The sequence below is a fragment of the Heptranchias perlo genome, chromosome 37 (genome assembly GCF_035084215.1).
Source record: "Heptranchias perlo isolate sHepPer1 chromosome 37, sHepPer1.hap1, whole genome shotgun sequence".
NCBI lineage: Eukaryota > Metazoa > Chordata > Chondrichthyes > Hexanchiformes > Hexanchidae > Heptranchias > Heptranchias perlo.
Window position 1 is genome coordinate 13,044,119 of NC_090361.1, and position 21,699 is coordinate 13,065,817.

The 21,699-nt window shown below is 43.9% G+C and overlaps 1 long non-coding RNA gene across 1 annotated transcript in view; it reads left to right on the forward strand.

The window, feature by feature from the left end:
* Positions 1 to 419: 419 nt before the first annotated feature.
* Positions 420 to 21,699, forward strand: part of LOC137304308 (uncharacterized) — a 32,501-nt gene continuing 11,221 nt past the window's right edge. Inside the window, exons 1-2 of the long non-coding RNA XR_010958550.1 lie at positions 420 to 649; positions 11,351 to 11,400. This is a non-coding gene — a long non-coding RNA (uncharacterized lncRNA). The remainder of the gene's footprint in view (positions 650 to 11,350; positions 11,401 to 21,699) is intronic.

Genomic DNA, 21,699 nt, shown 5'->3' on the forward strand with positions numbered 1-21,699 from the left:
CTGGGAGTGTTTGATGGGACAGTTTAGAAGGGGCTTTACTCTCTATCTGGACTGTACTGTACCTGATCTGGGAGTGTTTGATACTGATATTAAAAAAATAGAAAGTTATTATTCCCTGCACATCGATACCCCTTACCTTAACGAACATAAAATTCCTTTGCACATTTTTTTCAAAAAACAAATTAAAATTGAGCAAGCCATCGCCAAAGCTGAATAGTTTTAATCAGCGTAAGTCAGATCAGTTTGGCTGGAGATTTGGAGCGTAGTGTTGATTGGTGACCGTGGCACAGCTGGTTGGCTCAGATCTTTAGCCAGCGCCACACTGTAAACGGACGTGTTATCGATGCGGCTGTAGTCAATCAGCTGCTGTGTAATATTGACACTTCCAGCTGTTTAAAGTGACTGTGTGCCAGCCTCACCCCTGGGAGGAGAGCAGCAACAGGAGCAAGTCAAGTGAAGCAGTCGCAGGATAAATGTTACACAGCCTTGCTGAGTTCGATGCTGATTCAAGTCCGTTTAGATTGTTGGGATCTACTGAGTGAGTCCCAGACCCACTCCCGGGTACAAACAAGCTGGGAAAACAACTTCTAAATGTCCCAATGATGAGATTTCCATCACAGAAAATTACTTGCAGTCTATGAACATCAAGGTAATTGCAGCTTTGAACGTCAATTAACAGCAACTGTGTGGAGTGGATGCATCATATTTATCATTTCATAAATATGACCTGTTTCCATCGGCAGGAGGGCCGGTGAGCAGAGGGCACGGATTTAAAATAATTGGCAAAAGAGCCAGAGGGGGGGATGAGGAGAATTTTTTTTTTTTTACGCAGAGAGTTGTTTTGATCTGGAATGCGCTGCCTGAAAGTAAATTTCAAAAGGGAATTGGATATCTACTTGAAAAGAAAAATTTGCAGGGCTATGGGGAAGGAGCAGGGCGCGTGGGACTAATTGGAGAGCTCTTTCAAAGAGCCGGCACAGGCACGACGGGCCGAACGGCCTCCTTCTGTGCTGTAAGATCCTATGGTTCTACCATTTTTTTATCCCATAGTAACAAAATGTTCTTTTAAATTTCAAAAATCACATCCATACCAGTTAAAATTGAGGCTGAAACTCTTATCAGTGCTTTAAGATTCAACTTTTTCCATTACCTTACTTACTTCCCCAGACAAACCCATCTGTAACTGGTCCCACCCTAAATCTCACTTATCCCTCATTCCTGTCCCAACTGAGCACTGACTCCCCATCCTCAGTGCACCGAATTCAAAATCTTTGGCCTGGTTTACCAAACCTCTCCCTGGCCACACCCCATCCCACCTTCTCCTCCAGCCCTACCTCACTGCCCGCACCTTCGATCCTCAGACTTTGCCCTCCTGTGAAACCTATCTCCTTCCTTGGCGTCAGAGCCTTCAGCTGTCTTGGCCCTACTCTGAGGATCCCCCTCGCTTTATCTCGCCGCCTTGCTACCTCATTCCTGAGCTGAAAGGGAGGGAGTTTCAGAGAAAAACGGACAAAAAGGAAGCACTATTCTCTATGATAGATTATGTTAGTGACTTCAGTCTTGTTGCTTACAGCACACGCAGGGTTAAATCTAGGTTCCCTGACAGAAATTGAGTAAAGATGGTTGACCAGGACAGGGTAGAGATGCAGTATGGTTCATTAAAGCCTTGATATGTGCGTTTTTAGTGCTGCCATTTTTTTCTTGGCTGGGGGCATGCCAAAGGTCATCCAAAGTGTTCTGGAACTGATAGACTGTTCCTAAGAAGAAGTCTTTTCAATTAAATTACAAGAGTCCTGGAGATCATTTAAAGGTGTATGTTTGATTGGCAGTTCTAACTGAGATTTAATTTCCTTTCTTCTGACACATCTTCAAAGAATTTTAGAGAAATATTTGGAGCTGACTTCCTCTGGGTCATTTTGCAGCAAAGATAGGAGCAGGCCACATTCATCATGCTCAGTAACAGTGAACCACCATGTGACAACAACAACAATGAATAAATTGCATTTATATAGCGCCTTTAATGAGGTAAAACATCCCAAGGTGCCTCACAGGAGCGTTATCAGGTGAAATTTGACACCGGGCGACATAAGGAGATATTAGGACAGGTGACCAAAAGCTTGGTCAAAGAGGTAGGTTTTAAGGAGCGTCTAAAAGGAGGAGGGAGAGGTAGAGAGGCGGAGGGGTTTAGGGAGGGAATTCCGGAGCTTAGGGATGAGGTAGCTGAAGGCACGGCCACCAATGTTGGGGCGAAGGAAAACAAGAAGCCAAAATTGGAGGAACGCAGAGATCTCGGAGGGTTGTAGGAGGTTACAGTGATAGGGAGTGGCGAGGCCATGGAGGGATTTGTACACAAGGACAAGGATTTTAAATCTGAGGTGTTGCTGGACCAGTAACCAGCATGGGTCAGCGAGCAGAGGGGTGATAAGAGACTTTGCTTCAAGACCCAGTTTTATGTTGAGTGTTAGTACAGGAGAAGCGACTTTGTGCTCTCCCAAGGAGGCATAGTTAAGTGTATAATTACTGTAAATGTAATACTTGTTCTTGCCAACATTCAGTTTACCTGCTAACTGTGCAATAAATCTGACCAGTAGTTAACAGTCGAAACCATTGTCTGATAGAAGTCCAGGGAGTGACATGATAGCGTGCGATACCTTCAGTAAGCTGAAATACAGCAACAAAGGTTCTTTATTCACTAGATATTGGGTAAGTAATGGAGCACTCTGATAGGGAGGGAGGGAGGGCTCATCTACAAGACTGGTCTGAGATGCTGAAACTGAGGAAACTATCGAAGGGCCCAATTTTTCGGATACATATATCAGGAAATTGCGGGTGTCGCTGAAGTCTGGTATGCACAGTCAGTGGACGATTTTCCCCACATGCAATGTGTACTCAGAAAACCAGTGTAGCACTCCTCAAAACCCAATCTCTTACATAGAATGCACAGCACAGAAACAGGCCATTTGGCCCAACAGGTCTATGCCGGTGTTTATGCTCCACATAAGCCTCCTCCCTCCCGACTTCATCTCACCCTATCAGCATATCCTTCTATTCCTTTCTCCCTCATGTGTTTATCTAGCTTCCCTCTAAATTCATCTACGTTATTCACCTCAATCACTCCATGTGGTAGCGAGTTCCTCATTCTAACCACTCTCTGGGTAAAGAAGGTTCTCCTGAATTCCTTATTGGATTTATTAGTGACTATGTTATATTTATGACCCCTAGTTTTGGACTCCCCCAAAAGTGGCTCCGTCACTCAGTGTCCATGCTCCCTTCTCCACAGAGCACTTTGGGACATTTATTACATTAAAGGTGCTAATTAATACAAGTTGTTGTTATTATTCTCAGTGCGAAGCATGCATTGTCTAGACATAACCAAGTCATTCGCCTCTGCTGTCAGTATAGCGGGGAGGTGACCTGTTTCCAATCCTCCATCACTGGTAGGGTGCAGAAGGCTGTCCTCTCGGGGAAGCATTGTGCATCTTATTGACATCATTAGGAACTGAATGCAGGATGGGATTGACCCTACCCCATCCCATCCCTAGGCATTGCCTGTCAGTGCCCCAGCACTCAATCTTGCCATAATGCTCTGTCAATCAAATAAGCAGTATAACTTGTGGAAAGCTCTTGGTGTTGTCTATCAGCTTCATTTTACGTCAAGTTGAGGACTGTTACTGTTAGTGTCCCAACAAGCACCACCAGTTCAGAGGGAGCACAGGTAAGATACAGAGTAAAGCTTTCTCAACATTTCCTGATCAGCACTCCCGGGTCAGGTAATGCAGTTAGATATTAAGTAAAACACCTTTTACACTGTCCCATCATGCAATCCCAGGGCAGGTACAGCACAGCTTAGGTACAGAGTGAAGTTCCCTCTAAACTGTCCTATCAAACATTCATGGGTCAGGTACAGCATGGGTTAGATACAGAATAAAGTTCCTTCTACATTGTCCCATCAAACATTCATGGGTCAGGTACAGCACGGGTTAGATACAGAGTAAAGCTTCCTCTATACTGTCCCATCAAACACTCCCAGGGCAGTTACAGTACAGCTTAGATACAGAGTAAAGCTCCCTCTAAACTGTCCCATCAAACATTTACGGGTCAGGCACAGCATGGGTTAGAGTAAAGTTCTTTGTATGTGCCTCAGTCTCAAAAGCAGAACAGCTTCTGAAACACGAGGCGGAATTTTCCAGTCAATAGAAAGTATAATGGGCAGCTGATTCAATATCGCCAAATTAATACCTCATCAAAGTTGAGAGTTCTGCCCACCATGTCCTTCTCTATGGCATCGATCCCGTGGCCTCTATGAATGTGATTAGCAATTTAATGCCAATTAATTTTACACTGTGGGCCGATGTCCAGTAAGAAGTGGATTAGCTCCAAACCTATTTCATTTGGGATCCTTATAGCATCAGAGGCAGGAAATGTGCATTGAAGTAGGCTGGATTTGACCCCATATCTCACAACTTATGTCCAAGCTGCTGCACCCCCCAGTCCTCTGCCTTCAAATAGCATTAAAGGTGGGTAATCCAAGTTGGGAAATGTTTCTGTATCAGAGGTTCTGGACTCACCTCCCTCTCAGTGCTGGGACATAGCCAGAGACCCTTTACCTATTCCTTACATTCATGTGGTGTATCAGGCAAGGTCGGGTGAGAGAAAATGTATTTATTGCAGGTAACACAATGCAAAACTATTCAATTGTATCCCACTATACTCTACTGCATCCTATTTAACTGCTCTCTCGTCTACTGCATTGCACTCTACTGTGTTGTACTGTTGTTTACTGTGATGTACACAGTCTGCTACACTAGACTTAACTATTTTACTGCACTTTAGTCAACTGCTACACTCTTCTCTATTCCACTGTACTCTACTCGACTACTCTAGAGAACTCTATTCTATTGTATCCTACTCGACTATACTTTATTCTATTGTACTGTACAAAATCAGATTATCAGATTGGGATATCTCGAGGACGTGTTAAGTGCTATATAAGTTCTTTCTTTCCATCAGGCGACCTAAATTCAGTTAAGAGACCTGAATTCTGGACTGATTGAGATGCGTCTTAGTTGATAGGAGCTCGGGATCCAGTTTGCCTAAAAAGGTTTGCGACCTGCCCACACCTAATTTAGCTCTGCCCCTTCCCCACATCCCCCCAAGCCCCCACAGCAGGCTCCCATCTCCAGGCTACAGTTGCCCCTCACAGACTAGGGCTGCTGCACAGGATCTGTCTGTAAATAACATACGAACATACGAAAATGACTGGTAAGAAAAGACCAGCTGGTCCATCAAGCCTGCCCCACACTTGTGATGAAGGTTATGCTGCAAGAGTTGCCGTCTTTCGGATGAGACGTTAGACTGAGGCCCCGTCTGCCCTCTCAGGTGGACGTAAAAGACCTCATGGCACTATTTCGAAGAAGTGCAGGGGAGTTCTCCTCGGTGTCCTGGCCAATATTTATCCCTCAACCAAAATCACTAAAAAACAGATTATGTGGTCATTTAATCTGATCTTATTGCTGTGCCTGTACTTACCTGTTTGCTGTTAAATAAACATTGAAAAAAAATCTTATAATGTTAATTTATTAAATGATGAAAACTGGAACTACTCATTTCCAAAATTCCACTATAATCTCTAGCAGATTTTGAAACTGAACTCATTTGAAACTATTCCCTCTGGTGGGGGAGTCCAGAACAAAGGGGGGGTAACTTTAAAATTAGAGCTAGGCCGTTCAGGGGTGATGTCAGGAAACACTTCTTCACACAAAGGGGAGTGGAAATCTGGAACTCTCTCCCCCAAAAAGCTGTTGAGGCTGGAGGTCAATTTCACAACTAAGGTTGATATTTTTGCTGGGTAAGAATATTAAGGGATATGGGAACCAAGGTCGATAAATGGAATTAAGATACAGATCACCCATGATCTAATTGAATGGCAGAACAGGTTCGAGGGGCTGAATGGCCTACTCCTGATCCTATGTTTCTACTGGCAACAAAGCTTAACATTTGGGGTTGGGCCTCAATGAAGCCCCAAATTCCTCTCAATGCGTGTGCTCACCGCTTCCAAATACTGTCCTGGGCCACAGATGGTCAACTAGACCAGTGACTGTCAAACTGAACCTCTGGGTGAATAAGGAGAGGGCAAAAAAATTCAGGAGAAAAAATGGCCATTCATCCAACTGGAGATGTTTTCAAAATTTAAGCATTTAGTTATTGCTCAATGAAGTTCCTTTTGATTCATGTACAAAGTCAATTCTCTGCTGTTGTGTTTGTAACTTTCATCCCACCTTCCCCTGAAGCAATAGGAATAATATCCTGGGATCCCTGCTGTCTGACAGTGTGAAAACTCCCTCCGATGACCATTGCTTTGGCTCCCCTTGAAATAATTACGGAATGGGCTGTCAATCTTTGTTTGGAGAGATGCTGTCAGCAACTCGTAAGATCAATAAGTAGCCATGTTCCAGCATCCCTGGCTAGATCCTCATACAGACTCTGGCTCTTCACTCAAAGTCAGCAAGAGCAGAGCTGGGAATTCTGTAAATCCCCACTACACAAAGTCAGTGGTCATGGCTGATGAATAACCGTTCTGTCAATTGACCTTCCAGTGAGATTTTGACAATTATTTGTTGAACTGGATTCAGCTGAGCGACTCCTTAGATCAAATCAACTTGCTTACAACGGAATTACTTTAGAAAAAAATGACTTACCGATAGGACTGGTGGGAAATTGTACCGACACAATTGAACAGTGATTCACAAATCATACAATTTTTTGATTTTTTTGATTTTCATTTTATTTTTGTCGCCTTTCAATCTCCGTCCCTTCTCCTGAAGCCAGGGTGAGTAGCCACTGGCTCCAGTCCATCTCTGGTCCTGCATCCATGTTTTCCGTGCATCAGCCTGGGCAGTGGGTGCCAGCAGGCTATTTGACTGAGGGTGAGAGTGCAGTCAAGCCCGCTCTCGTTCTCACCCAATTCCAGCCCACCTCCACTTTCCAACTGGAGTTACTGGACGGCGGTCAAGGGCAGGAACCCTGGCCTGATTTTCTCTTCCCTCCTAGGCTGTGATCAGCTAAGTCAGCAACAGAACAGGAATCAAAGATAGCGCCTTCTGGATTGCGCGGCCGAGTGACATACCGGGGTAGATTTCTGTCTTTACTCCGTGGGCGTTAAGCATCGTCTGGGTGGAGCGAAGAAAGGAAAATCTTACAGCAAGGAGCCCGTGCCCCTTACAGGACCCGGCAGATTTTGCTTCCACTGGAGAAGGTGCAAAAAAGATTTACTAGGATGTTGCTGGGGAGACCAAAACTAGGGGCCATAAATATAAGATAGTCATTAATAAATCCAATTACCATTACCATCGCTGAATCCCCCATCATTGACCAGAAATTTAACTGGACCAACCACATAAATACTGTGGCTACAAGAGCAGGTCAGAGGCTGGGTATTCTGCGGGGAGTGACTCACCTCCTGACTCCCCAAAGCCTTTCCACCATCTACAAGGCACAAGTCAGGAGTGTGATGGAATACTCTCCACTTGCCTGGATAGGTGCAGCTCCAACAACACTCCAGAAGCTCGACACCATCCAGGTCAAAACAGCCCGCTTGATTGGCACCCCATCCACCACCTTAAACATTCACTCCCTCCACCACCGGCACATTGTGGCTGCAGTGTGTACCATCCATAGGATGCACTGCAGCACCTCCCAAACCCGCGACCTCTACCACCTAGAAGGACAAAGGTAGCAGGCGCAAGGGAACACCATCACCTGCACGTTCCCCTCCAAGTCACACACCATCCTGATTTGGAAATATATCGTCGTTCCTTCATCATCGCTGGGTCAAAATCCTGGAACTCCCTTCCTAACAGCACTATGGGAGAACCTTCACCACACGGACTGCAGCGGCTCAGCTAGGCGGCTCACCACCACCTTCTCAAGGGTAATTAGGGATGGGCAATAAATGCTGGCCTCGCCCATGAATGAATTGAAAAAATACCAGAACTGAGAGGTTATATCTATCAGGAAAGATTGAACAGGCTGGGGCTCTTTTCTCCAGAAAAAAGAAAGCGGAGGGATGACCTGATGGAGGTTTTTAAGATTATGAAAGGGTTTGATAGGGTAGACGTAGTAAAGATGTTTCCACTTGCTGGGGAGACCAAAACTAGGAGCTATAAATATAAGATAGTCATTAATAAATCCAATAAGGAATTCAGGAGAAACTTTTTTACCCAGGAAGTGGCTGGAATGTGGAACTCGCTACTACAAGGAGTAGTTGAGGTGAATAGCATAGATGCATTTAAGGGGAAGCTAGATAAACATAAGAGGGAGAAAGGAATAGAAGGATTTGTTGATGGGGTTGGATGAAGAGGGGTGGGAGGAGGCTCGTGTGGAGCATAAACACCGGCATGGACCAGTTGGCGGAATGACCTGTTTCTGTGCTGTACATTCTATGTAATTCTATGTAATTTCAATGGGAGGAAAGTCAGATGAGTTCTGTTCCCGCCTACCAGATCTTCCTATCGTCCCTTGATTATAGAAGATGATTAAAGGATTTGATGGTGTAGTAAACCGATTAGTAACAAAATGTTCTTTTAAATTTAAAAAAATCACACCAGTGTTGGGTAAAATTGAGGCTGAAACCCTTATCAGTCCTTGGTTATCTCAAAGTTCAACTTCTCCAATATCCTCCTTGCCTTTCTTCGGCAAACCCCACCTCATCCAAAATTCTTCCATCTGTAATCGGTCCCACTCTAAATCCCACTCACCCATCACTCCTGTCTCCGCTGACCACCGACTCCCCCATCCTCAACACACTGAATTCAAAACCTTTGTCCTGGTTTACCAATCCCTCCCTGGCCTCAGCCAACGCCGCCTTCTCCTCCAGTCCTACTCCAGATTAAGGGGTGATCTAAATGAGATGTTTAAGATGATTAAAGGATTTGATAGGGTAGATGGGGAGAAACTATTTCCTATGGTGCGGGGAGCCCAGAACAAGAGGGCATAACCTTAAAATTAGAGCTAGGGGTGACGTCAGGAAGTGGAAAATCTGGAACTCTCTCCCCCAAAAAGCTGTTGAGGTTGGGGGTCAATTGAAAATTACAAAACTGAGATTGATAGATTTTTGTTAGGTAAGGGTATTAAGGGATATGGAACCAAGGCGGGTAAATGGAGTTAAGATACAGATCAGCCATGGCCTAATTGAACGGTGGAACAGGCTCGAGGGGCCTACTCCTGTTCCTATGCTCTCTCGCCCAGGTGATGCTTAATACACATGGAGTAATGGCGAGAATCGACTCGATTTACCAGTTGAGCTATTACAGAGTTTCTTGTAAGGTTTTAGTCAGTTATTTATTGTATTCCGACCATTGATTTTGGTTCGAAACATCCGATTCTGGGACCGCAGATCCCACGTACAACACAGCGAGAGCAAGATGAAACACCCTGAAATCCTAGATATGCTAAAACATTGCCTCTTTCAGAGGCTTGCAGTCTCTGCCTTAGTTCCAATCTCTGCATTAGGGTTAGGAAAATGGAAATGGATATTATTGCATTGAAGTGAATGATAATCTCAACATTCAGCAGAATATAATAATTCAGATGTGCCCACAGTACAATAAATAATGCATGCTCTGGAATGAGTTATAGGCTTTAATTTAATCAAGGTATGACGGTGCTGTATGAATGTCAGTGGAATGTCGGCACTGAGGTTAAATGTTCAGTCTTTCCCCAGCAGCTGTATAGTCATCATTAGGACTGTGTTTTGGAAGGATGTTACGTCAGTATTCTACTAGAAAGCATCTGTATTCATTAGCTGTTTAATCACACCACAGAGCTTAAGCAACACCCTCTGACCTCCTCCAAAAGGCATAATCGGCTTCAGCACAATTACAGCTCAATAATACTCATACGCTCCCCCTCAGAAGGTCCAGTTATCAGATCGCGTCACCGATTCCACAGAAACGCAGCACAGGCTCATCACGAAATGCTTCGAAGGAGGCTGGCGGGGTCTGTAGTCAGTGAGAGTCGACTGACACATGTTTGCATCCCATCCTGTTTAATCATTCATTCCACTCGACCTAATGCAAAGCACTCCCTCAACAAAAGTATCTTCTGTCACAGCAGTAATTAGATTCGTAACCATGGGCAGCTGTCTCCCTGTGACACTGGCCAGTCGAGTGGCTGAATTTAACGGTGAGCATCGGACGCCGGATAATTGGGCACCCTTGCTGCTTGCATCATTAATATTTAAATATTAAAGCTGGATTAAGAACACTGCACAATTGGAGTGAATTGGAAGTGGCCTGTTCCATTGGAATTCTAGGCAACATGAGTGAATAGGAAGGGATTTGGCCCATTGGAATTGTATACAATACTGTGAATTAGTAAGGGTTTGGTCCATTGGAATTATATATAATGGGAGTCAATAGGAAGGGGATTATTCCAACAAATTTCTATAAATAGGAGTGAATGGAATAATTTATTGGAATTCTATTCAGTGCTTGTGAATAGGAAGGGATTCAGACCATCAGAATTTTATACAGTAGGAAAAGGAAAGGACTTTGGTTTACTGGAATTCAATATAATGGAAGTGAATGGGAAGGGGTTTGATCCACTGGGACTTTGTACAGTATGAGTGAATGGGAAGGGGTTTGATCCACTGGAACTTTGTACAGTATGAGTGAATGGGATGGGGTTTGATCCATTGGGACTTTGTACAGTATGAGTGAATGGGAAAGGGTTTGATCCATTGGGACTTTGTACCATACGAGTGAATGGGAAGGGGTTTGATCCATTGGGACTTTGTACCATACGAGTGAATGGGAAGGGGTTTGATCCATTGGGACTTTGTACAGTATGAGTGAATAGGAAGGGGTTTGATCCATTGGGACTTTGTACAGTATGAGTGAATGGGAAGGGGTTTGATCCATTGGGACTTTGTACAGTATGAGTGAATAGGAAGGGGTTTGATCCATTGGGACTTTGTACAGTATGAGTGAATGGGAAGGGGTTTGATCCATTGGGACTTTGTACAGTATGAGTGAATGGGAAGGGGTTTGATCCATTGGGACTTTGTACAGTATGAGTGAATGGGAAGGGGTTTGATCCATTGGGACTTTGTACAGTATGAGTGAATGGGAAGGGGTTTGATCCATTGGGACTTTGTACAGTATGAGTGAATGGGAAGGGGTTTGATCCATTGGGACTTTGTACAGTATGAGTGAATGGGAAAGGGTTTGGTTCACTAGAATTCCATGCGGTGGACTTTCCATCATTCATTGGACAGGCAGTGCCTTTTAATAGGGAGCAACTCACCTTGATCAGTGACTGTGATTTTTTTTCTTTCGTCCACCGATAAAAGGGCTGTGGTGATTGGTGCAAGCATCATCTACGGAGAGGTCATGAACTAAGGTAGGTTATGGACCATATCGAATGCAAATTGGGGAGTACACAAGCTACTAACATCTCCAAAGCTGGTTTCTTTTCCTCCCCCTTCCTTTTCCCATCAACTTTCTCTCATCCATTCCTGAAGGCAGCTGGCATACAGTTGGATGAATGCCAAATGCCCTTGGTTAACCCTACCTAGGTGGCCATTCTTTATGTGAGCCTTGACACCAAGTGTTGACGGTATATTCAACTGCAAGGGAGCATTACAGCTCATTACTGTAACCTGATGCGCATACATGAACATCCCAGCTTGGTGGAGTTGAGGGGGGTGCATTAATTAGTGATCAGGAGTGCAAATCCTGGTCATTTTCTCCTCCTTCACCCAGGGGTGCTGAGACCAATAAGTGAGACTAAAGTAGTGGACAGTGGAATGTCAATGGATGTTATTTATATGGACTTCCAGAAGGCATTTGATAAGGTCCAACATAAGAGACTGTTAGCTAAGATAGAAGCCCATGGTATCGAGGGAAAAGTATGGACTTGATTAGGAAATTGGCTGAGCAAAAGGCGACAGAGAGTAGGGATAATGGGTAGGTACTCATATTGGCAGGATGTAACTAGTGGAGTCCCACAGGGATCTGTCTTGGGGCCTCAATTATTCACAATATTTATTAACGACTTAGATGAAGGCATAGAAAGTCGCATATCTAAGTTTGCCGATGACACAAAGATTGGTGGCATTGTAAGCAGTGTAGATGGAAACATAAAATTACAAAACGATATTGATAGATTAGGTGAATGGGAAAAACTGTGGCAAATGGAATTCAATGTAGACAAATGTGAGGTCATCCACTTTGGATCAAAAAGGGATAGAACAGGGTACTTTCTAAATGGTAAAAAGTTAAAAACAGTGGATGTCCAAAGGGACTTAGGGGTTCAGGTACATAGATCATTGAAGTGTCATGAACAGGTGCAGAAAATAATCAATAAGGCCAATGGAATGCTAGCCTTTATATCTAGAGGACTAGAGTACAAGGGGGCAGAAGTTATGCTGCAGCTATACAAAACGCGGGTTAGACCACACCTGGAGTACTGTGAGCAGTTCTGGGCACCGCACCTTCGGAAGGACATATTGGCCTTGGAGGGAGTGCAGTGTAGGTTTACTAGAATGATACCCGGACTTCAAGGGTTAAGTTACGAGGAGAGATTACACAAATTGGGATTGTATTCTCTCGAGTTTCGAAGGTTAAGGGGTGATCTGATCGAAGTTTATAAGATATTAAGGGGAACAGATAGGATGGATAGAGAGAAACTATTTCCGCTGGTTGGGGATTTTAGGAGTAGGGGGCACAGTCTAAAAATTAGAGCCAGACCTTTCAGGAGCGAGATTAGAAAACATTTCTACACACAAAGGGTTGTAGAAGTTTGGAACTCTCTTCTGCAAATGGCAATTGATACTAGCTCAATTGCTAAATTTAAATCTGAGATAGATAGTTTTTTGGCAACCAAAGGTATTAAGGGATATGGGCCAAAGGCAGGTATATGGAGTTAGATCACAGATCTGCCTTGATCTTATCAAATGGCGGAGCAGGCATGAGGGGCTGAATGGCCTACTCCTGTTCCTATGTTCCTATGTTCAATTGTATCCTCCATACTGCTAACTCTGCCAACATTAGCTAACTGAACACAGGATGAGGATCACACCAGGGAGTTTCTTACTCTGTATGGATAAATTCACTGAGCCTCTAAGATAACACGAAATAACATCAGCATTCTCATCCTTATGGAGAGCAGAGTGAAATTGATGAAAAATCAGAAGAGGGATGTACGTCACTGATAACCTTGATAGCCATCTAATATTAACTGGCATAACAGAAAGATAGGGTATGGTGGTGTCGTGGTTACGTCACTGGGCTAGTAATCCAGTAAAACCATGAGTTCAAATCCCACCATGGCAGGTTGAGAATTTGAATTCAGCTTATCAAAAGACTGGAAATAAAAAGTTGGCCACAGCTTAAAAAGTGACCGTGAAGCTGTCGGGTTGTCGTTAAAACCCAACTGGTTCGCTCATGCACTTTAGGGAAAGAAACCTGCCGTCCTTACCTGGTCTGGGCCTATATGTGACTCCAGTCCCACACCAATGTGGTTGACTCTTAAATGCCCTCTGAAGTGGCCCAGCAAACCACTCTGTTGTATCAACCTGCCACCCAGAGGTTGAAGAAGAAGACCTACTGCCACCTTCTCAGGGCAACCAAGGCTGGTCAATAAACCCCAGTCTTGCCAGCAGCATCCACATCCTGATCATGAATTTAAAAATTAGTTGCTAATAAAGAAAGTCTAGCAGAGGGCACCTTACTCACACGAGTCCCTATTAAAAGAAAGAATGAGGTCATAGGAATTGGAGGTTCAAACCTCAATATCTCCCTTGCTCTTTGGGTAATCTTGCAGTCCACATGCAAGGGTCAATCAACAGTGACTCATCCCTGTCGTGTCCCGACTGCCACCCCAGATGAGATCAGCTGACTCAGTGCAAACCAGGGATCAAACCTCGGATCTTCCTGGTCTGTACAGTTCAGCTTCTCACCGGATAAAGGCTCTGAGCCATCAGGGGAGTGTTGTGTACGGCGAGCTAACCTGCAAGACTGGATCTCTTGTCACTGCTGAGTGCACCAATCCAACACTTGCCAGCTCTACTGCACTTGCAATAAATTCTAACGCTGCTCTGTTAAATGACTAACAATGGTATACTATTATATTCACATGGCTGTCGATGGGTGGACTATTCATATGCTAATATGAGGCAATGTTGAGAGTTTGATTAAAAAGGTCTTCAAAGGCAGAGTCAGCCCTTTATCGGGAGCCTTTATGAATGGAGTGACTTTATTGTGAGTTCAGAACAGTGGTACATAAATCTCATCCTATGTAACTAACTCAGTTCAGCGAGTTCATCCACACAGAACATAAGAAATAGGAGCAAGAGTAGGCCATACAGCCCCTCGAGCCTGCTCCACCATTCAATAACATGGCTGATCCTCGACCTCAACTCCACTTTCCCACCCTATCCCCATAGCCCTTCATTACCTTATTGACCAAAAATCTATCGATCTCAGCCTTGAATATACTCAACGACTGAGTATCCACAGCCCTCTGGGGTAGAGAATTCCAAAGATTCACAATCCTCTGAGTGAAGAAATTTTTCCTCATGCTAGTTCTGTTGGGGAGGGTTTAAACTAGTATGGCAGGGGGATGGGAACCAAAGGGCAGGTACAGATAAGACAAATTCAAACCAGGAAATGGGAAGTAGAAACGCAGTTCGAGACGTAGTTAGCGACTCAGAAAGGCAAAAGAAGCAAAGGTTAAATAGTGTTCAGCACGGGAATTTGGCGGGGTTAAAGGGTATATACTTCAATGCAAGGAGTATTACAAACAAAGCAGATGAGCTAACGGCACAGATAGACACATGGCAGCATGATATCATTGCTGTAATGGAAACCTGGCTTAAAGAGGGGGATAATTGGCAGCTCAATATCCCTGGGTATTGAGTTTTCAGGCAGGATAGAGTGGGTGATAAAAAAGGAGGTGGGGTAGCATTATTGTTTAAAGAATCAATTACAGTTGTGAGAAGGGATAATATGCTAAATGGATCATTAATCGAGGCCATATGGGTTGAGCTAAGAAATAAAAAAGGGGCAGTCACAGTACTCGGAGTGTACTATAGATCCTCTAATAGCGAAAGGGAGATAGAAGAACAAATATGTAGGCAAATTTCTGAGTGCCAAAATAAGAGGGCAATAATAGTAGGGGACTTCAACTACCCGAACATCAATTGGGATTCAAACAGTGTGAGGGGCACAGAGGGCGCAAAATTCTTGATTGGTGTCCAGGAGAACTTTTTTGGCCAGCACATGACAAGCCCAACAAGAGGGGATGCAATTCTAGATTTAGTCCTGGGAAATGAAGATGGGCAAGTGGGTGAAGTGACAGTGGGTGACCATATTGGGGATAGTGACCCCAATTCAGTTAGTTTTAGCATTATTATGGAAAAGGACAGAGTTAAATCAGGAGTAAACGTTTTAAATTGGGGGAAGGCAAATTTTACAGAACTAAGAGGTGATTTGGCAGAAGTGGACTGGACACAACTACTTGAGGAGAAATCAGTGGCAAGCCAGTTGGAAACACTAAAAAGTGAAATTCTACGGGTCCAATGCAGACACGTCCCCTCAAAGAAAAAGGGTGGCACTGCCAAATTTAGAGCCCCCTGGTTGTCTAGAAGTATACGCGGCAAGATAAAGCAGAAAAAGAAAGCTTATGACTGTCACAGAAAACTAAATACTGCAGCAAGCCTAGAGGAGTATAGAAAGTACAGGGATGACATAAAAAAGGAAAAAATATCAGTTAGTAAGATTAAAGAAAACCCAAAGATGTTTTATCAGTACATTAATAACAAGAGGATAGCTAAGGAAAAGGTGGGACCTATCAGGGATGATAAGGGTAACTTGTGTGTAGAAGCAGAGGACGTGGGTAGGGTTTTAAATGAATATTTTGTCTCCGTATTCACAAAGGAAAGGGATGAGCTGGATATAGCAGTTAAAGAGGAGAGGTGTGAAATATTGGATCAGGTAAACATAACGAGAGAGGAAGTACTAGAGGGATTGAAATCCTTGAAAGTTGATAAGTCACCAGGGCCGGATGGATTGTTTCCTAGGCTACTGAAGGAAGCCAGGGAGGAAATAACGGATACTCTGAGGATCATTTTCCAATCCTCACTAGATACAGGGGAGGTACCGGAGGACTGGAAGACTGCAAACGTAGTACCATTGTTTAAAAAGGGTACGAGGGAAAGGCCGAACAATTATAGGCCGGTCAGTCTTACCTCGGTGGTGGGCAAACTATTAGAATCAATATTGAGAGATAGGATAAACTGTAACTTGGAAAGGCATGGTTTAATCAGGAATAGTCAGCGTGGATTTGTTCAGGGAAGGTCATGCCTTACAAATCCGAATGAATTCTTTGAAGAAGTGACAAGGAGGATTGATGAGGGTAGTGCAGTGGATGTTGTCTACATGGATTTTAGTAAGGCATTTGACAAGGTCCCACATGGCAGACTGGTCAGAAAGGTAAAAGCCCATGGGATACAGGGAAATGTGGTGAATTGGATCCAAAATTGGCTCAGTAACAGGAAACAAAGGGTAAAAGTTGATGGATGTCTTTGCAAATGGAAATTCGTTTCCAGTGGTGTGCCACAGGGCTCAGTGTTGGGTCCCTTGCTGTTTGTGGTATATATTAATGATTTGGACTTGAATGTAGGGGGCATGATTGGCAAATTTGCAGATGACACAAAAATTGGCCGTGTAGTTGATAGTGAAGAGGATAGCTGTAGACTCCAAGAAGATATCAATGGGTTGGTAGAATGGGCGGAAAAGTGGCAAATGGAGTTCAACCCGGAGAAGTGTGAGGTAATGCACTTAGGGACGGCAAACAGTAAAAGGGAATATGCAGTAAACAGGAATATATTGAGAGGGGTAGAGGAAATGAGAGACCTTGGAGTGCATGTGCACAGGTCCCTGAAGGTGGCAGTACAGGTAGATAAGGTTGTGAAGAAGGCATACGGAATGCTCTCCGTTATTAGCCGAGGTATAGAATACAAAAGCAGGGATGTAATGATGGAACTGTATAAAACGCTGGTAAGGCCACAGCTGGAGTATTGTGCACAGTTCTGGTCACCACATTACAGGAAGGACGTAATTGCTCTGGAGAGAGTGCAGAGAAGATTTACAAGGGTGTTGCCGGGACTTGAAAATTGCAGCTACCAGGATAGGCTGGGGTTGTTTTCCTTGGAGCAGAGGAGGCTGAGGGGTTACTCGACTGAGGTGTACAAAATTATGAGGGGCCTAGATAGAGTAGACAGGAAGTACCTGTTTCCCCTACCGGAGAGTTCAAGAATTAGAGGACATAGATTTAAGCTAATTGGCAGAAGGATTAGAGGGGACATGAGGAAAAACTTTTTTACCCAGAGGGTGATGGGTGTATAGAATTCGCTGCCCCAATTGGTGGTAGAGGCAGGAACCCTCAATTCTTTTTAAAAAATACCTGGACCTGCACCTAAAGTGCTGAAAGCTGCAGGGCTACTGACCGGGTGCTAGAAGGTGGGATTAGAATGGGCACCTGGTTGTTCTTCGAGCCGGCATGGACACGATGGGCCGAATGGCCCCCTTCCGTGCTGTATCTTTTCTATGGTTCTATCTTTCATCTCGGTCCAAAATGGCTGACCCCTATCTTAAGACTATGCCCCTTAGTTCTAGATTCTCTCGCCAGGGGAAACAGCCTCTCAGCATCTACCAAGTAAAACCCTCTAAGAATTTTATACGTTTCAACGAGATCACCACTCATTCTTCTAAACTCCAGAGAATATAGGCCCATTCTACACAATCTCTCCTCATAGGACAACCCTCTCATCCCAGGAATCAATCTGGTGAATCTTCGTCGCACCGCGTCTAAGGCAAGAGTATCCTTCCTTAGATGAGGAGACCAAAACTGTACGCAGTACTCCAGGTGAGGTCTGACTAACAAACTCCCTGGTGTGACATCCAGCCTATGCTGAGTTAGCTAATGTTGGCCAGGTTATCGGAAGGAAGGCTGTAATTGGCCTTGGCACCCCTGGGCAAAGGAGTAGCTACACTGCTCTAGCTAGAGTTCTCCTCTGGAGGGCAATGGCAGTCACCTTGATTCAAAGACCCCTGAACAAGCCAACAAGGGCCTGGAGAAAAATCATTACTGTAGCTTAATCTAAAAAAGAAAGACTTGCATTTATATAGCGCCTTTCATGGCATCAGGATGTCCCAAAGCACTTTACAGCCAATGACATGCTTTTGAAGTGCAGTCACTATTATAATGTAGGAAATTCGGCAGCCAATTTGCGCACAGCAAAATCCCACAAACAGCGGTGAGAAAAATGAACAGATAATCTGTTTCAGTGATGTTGGTTGGGGGATAAATATTGGCCAGTACGTTGGAGAGATCTCCCCTGCTCTTCTTTGAAAGGGTGCCATGGGATTTTTTATGACCATCTGAGAGGGCAAACGGGGCCTCAGTTTAACATCTTTTCCGAAAGACGGCACCTCCGACAGTGCAGCACTCCCTCAATACTGCACTGGAGTGTCAGCTTAGATTTTGTACCCAAGTCTCTGGAGTGGGACTTGAGACCCCTGACGTTCTGCGCTCAGAGGCAAGATTGCTACCCACAGAGACACAGCTAATCTGAGCACGATTCACATTATAGCACAGCTCCTGGCTGACTTCTGCCCCAGTGGTGATAGAAATGAGGCAGCACAGAGTAACACCTTAAGGTCTGGTTTCTCCCCTGCAGGCACAATGCTGCCAGCACAAGAGGTCAGTCAACTGCTCATGATGTTTTGTGAGGGCTTAGCCGAGCTGTACACACCAGTGATCAGGTTTTCCGCAGGCAGAAAGCAATAATTGTGATAGTGGCTTTAAAGCTGCTATCGGTGTCAATCAGGTGTGTGCACTGCCAGTTTCTAAAGTGACGGAAACCCCTATATAGGAGAAAGAACTTGCATTTATATAGCGCCTTTCATGTTCTCAGGGCATCCCAAAGCGCCTCACAGCCAATGAAGCCGTTTTCAAGTGTAGTCACCGTTGTTTTGTAGCCCACCGCAGCAGCCAAGTTGCGCACAGCAAGATCTCACAAACAGCAATGTGATGGGTGGCCAGATCACCTGTTTTGATGGCGTTGGTTGAGGGATAAATGTTGGCCAGGATACCGGGAGAGAAAGGTCAGTTCAAAGACTCGAACGCCAGATTGGATTGGGGCAGACTTCAGAAAGATGAGGGGTAGAACTCTGTCTTGACTGATAACACACGATGGTCAACATCGCCTCAGCCGCCTGTTATACACTGACTTCATTGGAACCAAATATCGAGCGGGGTATATAGCAGGCAACCCATGTGATGCTGCCTGTTTTGGCACTACCAGAATCTCTACCCAGCGGAGCGAGCTAGGTGGAAGGAGAAATGATCACACAGGACTGAAGAGCAACCATGGTATGTTTTTGAAAAAGAGATTGCAAAGGTACCGAATAAGCATATTCCATTAAAAAAAGGAAACTACCAGTAGTTTTAAGATGACCTTGATGATAAATGAAGAGATTAGACACTAATTAGAATTGAAGAAGACGACCTGCAAGGACTATGAAATTATAATAATGAAAAAACTAAAGGAGATTATGCGAATATAAATAAAAGGTTAAGAGCGGGATAAGAGGGAGTACGGGAATAAAATTCAAAAAACATCAAAAGAAACAGTGAAGTATTTTACAAGTATATCAGGAAAAAGAGGATTGTTAAAAGTAAGGTGGGACCACCGAGAGGAGAGGATTGTCTAAAAATTAGAGCCAGGCCTTTCAGGAGTGAGATTAGAAAACATTTCTACACACAAAGGGTGGTAGAAGTTTGGAACTCTCTTCCGCAAACGGCAATTGATACTAGCTCAATTGCTAAATTTAAATCTGAGATAGATAGCTTTTTGGCAACCAAAGGTATTAAGGGATATGGGCCAAAGGCAGGTATATGGAGTTAGATCACAGATCAGCCATGATCTTATCAAATGGCAGAGCAGGCACGAGGGGCTGAATGGCCTACTCCTGTTCCAATGTTCCTATTGTCCATTTATAGAGGATCATCGAAGAATGGATGAGATATTTAATCAGTACTTTGCATTTGTCTTTTCTAAGGAGAAGGATATCAGAGAGGAGATGAATCTTGAAGTGGTTGAGATGAATGATATTGTGATGGATAAAAGGAATATTTTTGATATGTTAGTTAAGTTAAAGGAAGACAAATCGCCAGATGGGATGCAACCGGAAATCCTGAGGGAAGTGAGGGAGGAAATTTCCATGGCCCTAGAAATTATATTTCAGGCTCGATTGGATGTGTGCTGGAGGACTGGAGATTGACCAATATAATAAACATTTTTAAAAAGAGGGACAGAGCTAATCCGGGTATTTACAGGTCAGTTAGTTTAACATCTGCGGTAGGACAAATCATTTCATCTTCAATTAAGGATGAAATTAGCATGTATCTAGATAAAGAGAAGATAGTTAGAAGTAGCCAACACAGATTTCAAAAGGGATGATCACGCTTGACAGACCCCATAGAAATTTTTGAGGAGGTAACAGGGTGACCTGATAGAGGTCTTTAAGATGATGAAAGGGTTTGATAGGGTAAACATAGAGAAGGTGTTTCCACTTGCGGGGGAGACCAGAACTAGGGGCCATAAATATAAGATAGTCACTAATAAATCCAATAGGGAATTCAGGAGAAACTTCTTTACCCAGAGAGCGGTTAGAATGTGGAACTCGTTACCACAAGGTGTAGCAGAGGCGACAAAGATACATTTAAGGGGAAGCTAGATAAACACATAAGGGAGAAAGGAATGGAGGGGTATTCAGACAGGGTTAGATGAAGTAGGGAGGGATGAGGCTCGTGGGGAGCACTAAAACTGGCATGGACCTGTTGGGCCGAATGGCCTGTTTCTGTGCTCTACATTCTATGTAATTCTATGTTACAGACATGATAGATGAGGGAAACGCAGTTGATGTATTATACATAGATTTTAGGAAAGCCTTTGACAAGGTACCACATTGAAGATTAAGCATTATGGAATTAGAGGGAGGATAGCAAACGGGATAAAAATATTGGTTAGAATGGAGAAAACAGAGAATAGGAGTTAAGGGGAGTTGTTCAGAGTGGTTGGAAGTGGGTAGTGGTGTCCCTCAGGGTTCAGTTCTGGGGTCACTTTGGTTCACTGTGCACATCAATGGTTTGGATATTAGCCTAGAGGGAATGGTGTAGAAATTTGCAGATGATAGAAGCTACAGTTAATTCTTTAGAAGACCAAAGGAAGCTGCAAAGGGATATTAATAAGATGGGGGAATGGGCTAAGATGTGACTGGTAGAATTCAATGTCAGTAAGTGTGAGGGGATAGATTTTGATAAGATAAATCACAGCAGTAATTATACTCGGAATGGATGTAGGCTCGGGGCTGTGGAAGAGCAGAGATTTGGGGGGACAGGTTCACAGGACAGTAAAGGCAGCACCTCAGGTTGTTATGGCTTTAAAAAAAATGTTAATGATGAAAGCTAATGGAATTCTAGGTTTTATCACAAGAGGTATAGTATATAAAAGCCAAGAGATAATGATGAGCCTGTATAAAACCTTAATATGACCTCAGATACTGTGTGCAGTATTGGGCTTCACACTATAGTTAGGATATTGAGGCTTTAGTGAAGGTACAACACATGTTC